The sequence below is a fragment of the Prionailurus viverrinus genome, chromosome F2, assembly GCF_022837055.1.
Source record: "Prionailurus viverrinus isolate Anna chromosome F2, UM_Priviv_1.0, whole genome shotgun sequence".
NCBI classification, from domain to species: Eukaryota; Metazoa; Chordata; class Mammalia; order Carnivora; family Felidae; genus Prionailurus; species Prionailurus viverrinus.
Genome location: NC_062578.1, coordinates 26,492,959 through 26,502,083, shown reverse-complemented (window position 1 = coordinate 26,502,083; position 9,125 = coordinate 26,492,959). Strand labels below are relative to the sequence as shown.

Sequence of the window (9,125 nt, the reverse complement as noted above, 5' to 3'; positions counted from 1 at the left end):
TTTCTTCCTTTACTGTCCAAGCAAAATATTTCATCCCTTTTCACTTCTCAACCTTCCAACACTTCCTTCCCCATTGTTACTTTAAATTGATAACCTTACTTCTTCTTTCACTGAAAAGTTCGATAGCTCAAGACTATCACATCTACTTACTGTGTCTGTGCCCAGTTACCCTCTTTTATATTACTGGGGAAGATTTGCCCATGTTCTTAACTACGGCCAAACTTTCCATTTTTCTAGTAGATTCTATCAGCATTTTCACTCTCAAAACATTGCTCTAGCAATGATCCTCTTTATTTTCTGCATTATATATTTTTTTTCTGTTACTGTGACCATTACAATCAGAATAAATACGCACCCACCAAGACACTAAAATTGTTTTTGTCAAGATCGCCAATGACCTCTATATAATTAAGCTTAACTGTTAATTTTTAGCTCCCATATTATGAACTATAAGCAGCATTTTACACAGGTGATCATTTCTTTCTCCTTTAAATGTTTTCTTTGCTTGGATTCTAAAGCTCCTGATTCTCCTGGATTTCTTATTATCATTGGCTGTTTGATTCCTTTCCTGATTTCTCATATCCTTCATCTTTTAATGTTGGAATACCAACAAGGCTTCTTTTCCTTGATTCTCTTTTTACTTAGCATTTACTTCTTGGTCATCTCATCCTTTCTCTTGACTTTAATAACATTGATATGTTAACAATTTCATAATTTACATCTCCAATTCAAAACTTTCCCCTGAACACCTCAGTCTCTCGTCTCTCTCTGTTTCTCTCTCTCTCTCTCTCTCTCTCTCTCTCTCACACACACACACACACACACACATACATACACACAAATACGCACACACATAGGCCATATATAACCTTTCCACTTTGGTGTCCATTTGAAATCCCATAAATTACAAAACTAGAGGTGAATTTTGCATATATTCTTTGCAAAACATAAGTTTTATCCCCTTCTGTCACAGAAATCCACTTTAGATTTTCAAGAAATAACAGGCATTTGATATTTCCAAACAAGATACTGAGTCTTTTGTTGTTCCCCTAATTCACAAATTCTGTAAGAGCAAACACTTTGTGAAAATTCAGGAAAATGTGGCTAGGAATTTAAGTAGGCCAATCATTACATATATCATTGCATATATGAAAACGTGTAGGAAACAATGTCTCTTTGAATATAGCTGCTAAATTTCCCTCCCAATGCCATGGCATGGGTACAGGGTATGAGATTCAAATTTGTGATGCACACATTAACACAACACATTATGAGCTTTCAGGGTTATTCACAAATAATGAGAATGTTAAATCCTCATATGCCCACAAACTCCTACAGTATTAATTAGATTCTTCATGAAATTTTAACATAGATTATCAATATACTGTCCCCCATATATGTCTTGTAGGAGCAATTAAATCTTTAACCCATCTCTGATTACTCCAACCCATAGAAATATTTATCTGTCAGAACTTCCAGAACAAGTAATATTTATACCGCATATATGCAAGAGTTGGCAAATACCTCAAAGGGTCCTGAGTCCTCATTCCATTATTAACTCTATTCTCAGATACAGACCTAAATTTAGGAGAGATAAAGCAAATTACCAAAGCAGAGTCACATACTTTCCTTATATTTAGTTTACTTTTATAATTTGACTAACCCTGTTATAATAACTATCAATAATAAATTATTAAAATCATTATAATACCTAAAATCAGACTACCAATCTCTAGTGAAATGTTCTAAGGCTCAGATACTGAGATCATAAGAATGATCTAATAAGTATCTTTTGATTTTTATCAAAAAGATGTTTTTGGATTATAATATATTTTGGATTATAAAAGCTATATAGTAGAGGGCAACATAGTGAGGTTTCTCAGCCCTCACAAAATCAGTGTATATAAGGGCAAAAGTTGAAGAATAAATTTTTGTCTAAAGGTATTCTCATGTACAATTGTCCTACTACCACAGGCAACTGAGAATGACCATTCATACTATAATCTTCCCACTTCAAAAAACTCAAGTTTTTAGAGAAAAAAAAATCTCAAAAATCTAAAGGTTTACCAAAGAACCTTCTTCACTGAGATTGCTTGACAAAAGTATAGTTTAACAGTAAATTTGATAAACGTTAATTTCCAAAATGTAATTAAAGCAAAATAGTTCTTGAAAGGAATATACGGGATCTTTTCTAAAGATAACTTAATAATATCACAACACTAGCAAGATGAATTCATGTGTAGAATTCTTTTATTCCAGAAACCAAATTATATCTAACAATACGAGAACAAAACAAAACAAACTCTTCAAATCTACCTAAGCATTGCTGGCAAAGAAAAAATAGTACTCGGAATAAAATTTTAAATAGAAACTCACTGTGCATAAAACCACACTACAGAAAATAGATGTAAATGGACATTTTTTTTTCTCAACAATCACGGGCAAGAGAAGAACTAATTGAAAACCAATAAATTAAGTACAGTGCAGCAAGCGGTCTCTAGCTAACTCGGCCTATACATCAATAGGTCATTCTCAGTTAATTAAGTGAAGGCATAATCAGCTTAATTTATGTAGTTCACAGAAGTTAATGATATCATAGTACAGTACCTGACGTTTGGCCTGTCCTTACAACTTGTTTTATATGTTCAGTTCATTTTGCCGTTCCTCAGCACGGGCACTTTATTGCTGTAGCTCACCTCCAGTGTTTCTCTTCCTGCAGAAAATGGGAAATGTAACAGTGAAAAAAAATGAAAATCCAAAGATCACTTAACAAAAACTTATTGTAAAAATGACCTGATGTTTCAGTGAACTACTTTGCATTATATAAATATCAACTGCAGCAATGAGCAGAGGTTTTCTGTATAAATAAAAGCAAATGCTAAATAAGATTAATGTAAATGTATATAATATGCACATATAGATATTAACAAAACAGGAAAGGAACTTTTAAAATATTGTCCAATCATCACATATAAGCATGAACTTGATAGATGTAAGAATTATCTGGTATATTTGTAAATTGTGCTGCATTTCAACACTAGTTACATTTGGTACTGAACTCTTCTTTCTCAGGGAGAGAGTTTCTTTCCACTGTCTCTGTAGCTCATCTTCTCTTTTCTGAAGCTGCAAGTTTACACACAAAGACAAACCACAATGTCAACCAATTGGACCTCACTTAAGGAACCTAGGAGATCGATTTGTAAAGCAAAGAATGAACAGGACCCTATTTCTGAAGTACGTTGCTCAAACTGCTCTTTCATTAAAAGATGCTCTTTCTTATTGATTTTGGCTTAAGTAATGAGAAAGCTTATCCAAAAATCTTTAGCATTTGGGCTCAAGTTAAGGAAATCAATACAGTCATTTCCCATTTGAACTGCATATGTGAGTTTTATGTACGAGAGACAAGACAAAGCCAAATTCAGATAAATCAATAACATTGTCAATAGAACATGAAACTGACAAATGGCGTTTTTCAGCAATTAAAGTGAGTTGTAAATATACAAAGACTAATCAATTACAATGTTTTGTCATTAACAGTTTTTAATTGGTACAAAAGTTATGTGTGAATGTGACTCCCCAGGAATGAAGAATAGAGAACCTACCTCAGCATCACGTGGGACCATTTCACTAATATTTTTATAAATATACAGATAACTTTATATCTGACAAAACAAATTACGATCTTCATTAGGCAGACTGTATTTGAATATCAATTAATCTATATAAGCCGGTGAAATATTTTAGAAACACAGAAAGTATACACATACAGTAGCCTTTCTTCCGGAATGTACTATTTTTAAACACCATTTTAAATTTTCCAAAATTTTATAATATGTTTTTGTATCTATTAATTGAACAAACTTAAAATAACTTGAATTTAATTTGAAATAGTAACATTATTCCTACATTGGAAGAGTAAAAGTAAAGTAAGCATTACATTTCTTTCATGGTTGTATTCTAAAAATACAAAAAACAATTTAAATATATATTTTGGTTATACATAAAGAATTCTAGAATTTATTCAAGTGTCTTTTAAAAGTCTTCTGTATCAATGATAACCTGTAATAAAATACTGAGCCGTTATGGTGTGCCATTATCCTAAAGTATTCAGGAAAATTGCAGTACAGATAGCTAAATATAATTCATAATATACTAAGATAGGCATATCATTAAAATGCAGATAAAACCTTTGTTTTTAATAAAAAATGATATAACAAAAGTAAAAGGTTAATTGAAAAGCAAAATAAACTACCGAATTTAGTAAGGCACATTACCTAGATTAACAGAAATCAATGAAATCATTAAAACAATTAATAACTTAGAGCTCGGTTCAGACTAAGATAAACTCTGTGGCTATTAGAATGTGGATACAAGGCTACAGAGACATATCTATTCTGACTGGGTAATTTCCTCTCCTCTGTAACAGTTCAGTAATATATGCAACTGGCATTATACGGCCACCCATTTCTTCTCGTGAGACAAGAGATCTTTCATGCTTTTTTGCTATTTGTGTTAAGTGAGTCATAAGAACCATAGTCTTTACAGAAGGGAACATACTTCCCCCCAGTGTTCAGGATATAAAATGAGCCATTAAAGCATCAATAGTATTAATCAAAGCCTCATCATTGTTCAGACTCTTCCTTGGATAGAAAATGTACAGAGTTCTACCCATCCTCCAGTCATAAACAGGAACATATATACAGCAAGCCCGGCACAGATATCTTTCCAATTAACCCTGAGGGTCACCTAAAGCCAGCATGTACTTCTCTGAAGATAATAGTCTGGTAAGTAACTGAAAATAAGCAAATTTATCACTTCATGAGTTACAAAATCAGAACAAAAGTTATAAATGCTTTTTACCTGATGCATTTTTTAAAAAGGAAGTGAAATTCTACAAACAGAACAGAAATGTAAGGTAATTTTATGAAACAGAAAAGGATACTTGAGTTTTAACCCCATTCCAAAGTTTTAGCCTTGCTCTAAAGGAAGTTCATATCTTAAGTCTTACAAAACAAAAACACAAGTGACGTTTTAAATCTGTTTCAAGGCTTCATTGCCACCACCCTCAAAACTCAGACTGAATGATCACATACTATTTTTGTCTTTTATCACTGAGACTAAAACCAGAACTATACTGGTGCTCTCCAATAGCAATATGACTTTAGAACAATTCATTGTTTTTGATAAAAATCTCTGTATTCAATAGGAAAAAAAAGAGCACATTTTGTTAATTACTTTAATCTCTAGCTATGGAAATGGAAATTATGAGTCAATGTTTAAGAAATAATATACAAGCAACCAAAAGCTAAAACTTAAGTTTTTGAAAAGGATTCTGATGAATAGTACTATAGAAGCTTGTTCTATATAAACATCTAAGAAACTACTTTAACAATTTATAAATATCAATAACCTAAGTAGAAAATAGTATAGTAAAAAAGAAAATGTTCATTATTAATCCTATAATCTAAGGAAATGGATATCTCAATGCTAAAGAGGTAGCACTGGGGAGCCTGGGTGGCTCAGTGGGTTGAGTGTCTGACTTCCGCTCAGGTCATGATCTCACAGTAATTGGGTTCAAACCCCACGTCAGGCTCTGTGCGGACAGTGTAGGCCCTGCTTGGGATTCTCTCTCTCTCTCTCTCTCTCTCTCTCTCTCTCTCTCTCTCTCTCTTCCCCTCTTCTGCTCATACTCTGTCTCTCTCAAAATAAATAAAAATTTTTAAAAAAACATCCAAAACAGAGGTAGCATGATTCATGTAGACAATATATATTAGACAAAATCCTACAAGTACAACAAATGCAAATTTAATAGTTACACTAAAACTGAATTGCAGGGGGCTCTGGAGGCAGATAGACCTTGGTTTGACACTGTTCTGCCATTTGCTAGCTGTGGTGAGACATGAGGCATATTTTTATTTTTCTCTGAGTTTCCTTATCTGTAAAAAGTAGACAAAATAAAAGAGCATCCTCACGTTGTAAAGATTAGATCAGATGATATATGTTATCCTTGGCCTCACACATATTAGGTCCATACTAAGTGTTTCCTGACCAAATGACTTAGTTTACTAATTAATAAACATTAGTCTTATTATAATGCAGAATTTAAAAATATTGAAATTTCAAAATATATTGCTGATCAAGTCATTTTACATAAATGTAATTCAGGTTCCATCTCTGTAAACTCCTAAGATTCCCTGTTATCTCTCTATAAGAGCACTTCCACTATTTGATAATTGCCTTTTTATTTGTCCCTTATGTTACAACACTGGAAATTCTTGGGGATAGGAACCATATTTTACTCATTTTTTGTATATCTGACATGACAAGTACTTCAGTAAATGTTGATTGGATTAGTAAATGAATTAACATTGTGTTTGAGAGTGAATTGTTTAGGACTTATTATATATTACATACTCTGAAAATCACTTTATATAAATTATCTCATTTTAGTCCCCCAAAGAACACTCTATATATCATTGCTATTCCAATATTCTAGATGTGTAAACAGACGAGAGATTAGGTAACAGCCAAAATCACATGAATGGTAAATGGTGGAGGTTCCAAGTTACCTAAATAATTGCATTAATTGCCTTGGTCCAGGTGACTTCTCATTTTTATAGGTTTAGAAACTGTATATAATCAATTTTCCAAGAAAGATCAGGTCCTCGTTTACTGATGTAATGTAACTAAAAGTTTTTTTTTAATATGAAACTTATTGTCAAATTGGTTTCCATACAACACCCAGTGCTCATCCCAACAGGTGCCCTCCTCAATACCCATCACCCACCCCGGCCTCCCTCCCCCCCCACATCAACCCTCAGTCTGTTCTCAGTTTCTACGAGTCTCTTATGTTTTGGTTCCCTCCCTTTCTAACCTTTCTTTTTTTTTTTTCCTTCCCCTCCCCCTTGGTCTTCTGTTAAGTTTCTCAGGATCCACATTAGATTAAAAACATATGGTATCTGTCTTTCTCTGTAACTAAATGCTTTAAGAGACCAAAGCTTAAATTTATTAATTTCTAATACAGTATAAAAATGCTAAGTAAGCCAAAATATTATTTTCTGTGTTTCCTTATCTCACCTTTAAAAGACTACATGAGCTATCAAATTGTTCACCCTTTCAGCAAATCTTACTGGCCACTCATTATGTAGTAAGTGTTGAAGATAAAGCAATAAACTAGATGGGGGAACAAGAGCCAGGCTTCTATGTTCTAGCTAATTCTTATTTGATACTTACTATGTGCCAGGCAGTAAGCACTTTACATTTATTAATTAACATAATCTTCATAATAGCTTTATGAAACTGTTACCATTATTGCCCAATTTTGCCAATGAAGTAAAAGACGTTAAAGCATAAGGCTAAAGTTTTAAGAGCTTCACTTACAGTTTGGACCAGGCTTTCTGTACAATGAACTTATTACACTCCAGGCAAGGGAGCTGTGTGTTAGTGGATCACATCACTCAGCCTGATGGGATGCTAAGAGCAAAGCTATAGAGCCCTGGCTGCCGTGAGCACCCGGCACTGGCTCCTTTCCTCAGGGCCTCCTGTTCCCCGAGTGATACTGCAGATGCACTGATACAGACCTACTTTCCAGTCCTCCTTTATGCTCACCCATCAAAAGCACCATTACCTCATGTCTCTTACATGTAATATAATTAAGTTAGTTACATTCCCTTCATATGAATTGCTTGTTGAAATTAAGAGACAGCTCACTTGTGCACATTTCCTAGAGCAGATGATCTATATTGCAGTTTGTTTTTAAATCTAGATGGTTCTCAATGTTATACTTTAGGGGTGTAGAGGCTCCTAGTCTCTAACTGCAGCTATTGCAAAAACTAAAACAGAAATAAGCTTTTAGGTTATTACATCATTCTTGTATCAGGAGATCAACAGGACATTGTTAATACATAGTATCAGTGAGGACACTGAAATACTTTCTTTACAGACTTTCACTGAGTAATATTTTAAATATAACATATATTATGTGAATACGACATAGTTATTTCTACTTTATTATCTATAATACATTTAAATACCATTTCACTAGTACAAGCATGTGGCATTCTATGGTGAAATAACACCCTCTTGTTTTTCAGTCCTCCCCAAAAGCATACCTCCTACATGGTAGCAGTGGCATTGTACCAGAATTGAAAAGTTGAAATCAAAATTTTCAGTAGCATTCAAGATTGGCTGCAAACAAAACTTGAAGATTTCTCCTTTGCAAAATTCCTTAAATATGTGTTTATATTTATCTTCTCTTCTGGTTGCTTCATGTGTCTCTTTTCTCTTCTTTTTTTTCTTAACATATGTGAGTCCCATTCAATTTCCTTCTCGGTACTCTACTAACACTTCCTCTCAATTCTAACTTAATCTCCTATCTTCTTTCCCATTAACCTTTAATATACACACTTGCTATCTCCTCTTTACTTCCTATCTGGCCCATTCATCTCTCATTTCTTTCCTAATATAATAGATGTGAGAAAGGAAACTCAATACTCTATAACACAAATACAGAAATTAAGGTCTCAAAGATTAGAAAACATGATAACTCAACTGTACCACTTGAATACAAACATATTTACATATCTCCTTCTCAAATGTTTTTTCATCTTGCTTTTATAAACCAATATTTTCAGGGAGGAAAAAAAAAGCATACAAATGTTTGATCCCTCTCTGCTCCATCAACTGCAATTTCTCTAAACAGTATTTGAAATAACCTGTTCAAAGGATTAAGAGCATGTGGTACTTATCTCTGTATCTCTGCTACCTAGCAGACTGACTGCCACAGAATAAGCCCTCAATGAGTATTTGATGAACAGAACTGAAATAAGTAAGCTTCGTACTTGATAGGAAAATAAATAGGAAAATTAAAATAGAAACACGCTCACCAATAGCTGTGGTGAAGACTGTGGAGGTGGAGGAGGTAGGCAGTCGATACTCACAACTCAGTCCCCCTATTGAACCTCTCACTATTCTCCCTGACTTTCCCTTCCCTTCTCTCTTTGGCCATTCATTCAAAGGTTCAAGCAGCTGTTTGAGGATTAGGGTTAAGGTTATACCTAGAGGTTCAAAGACTCAAACAGCTGATGCCCTATTAAGTTGCTTGGTATTTATCCCTAAATAAATGG

General features: G+C 33.7%; 1 long non-coding RNA gene across 1 annotated transcript in view; it reads right to left on the bottom strand.

The window, feature by feature from the left end:
* Window positions 1–1,524: 1,524 nt before the first annotated feature.
* The window catches only part of LOC125156137 (uncharacterized), a 50,346-nt gene continuing 42,745 nt past the window's right edge, over window positions 1,525–9,125 (bottom strand). The window contains exons 2-3 of the long non-coding RNA XR_007148490.1: window positions 2,608–2,713; window positions 1,525–1,578 (exon numbers count right to left, since the gene is read on the bottom strand). This is a non-coding gene — a long non-coding RNA (uncharacterized LOC125156137). The remainder of the gene's footprint in view (window positions 1,579–2,607; window positions 2,714–9,125) is intronic.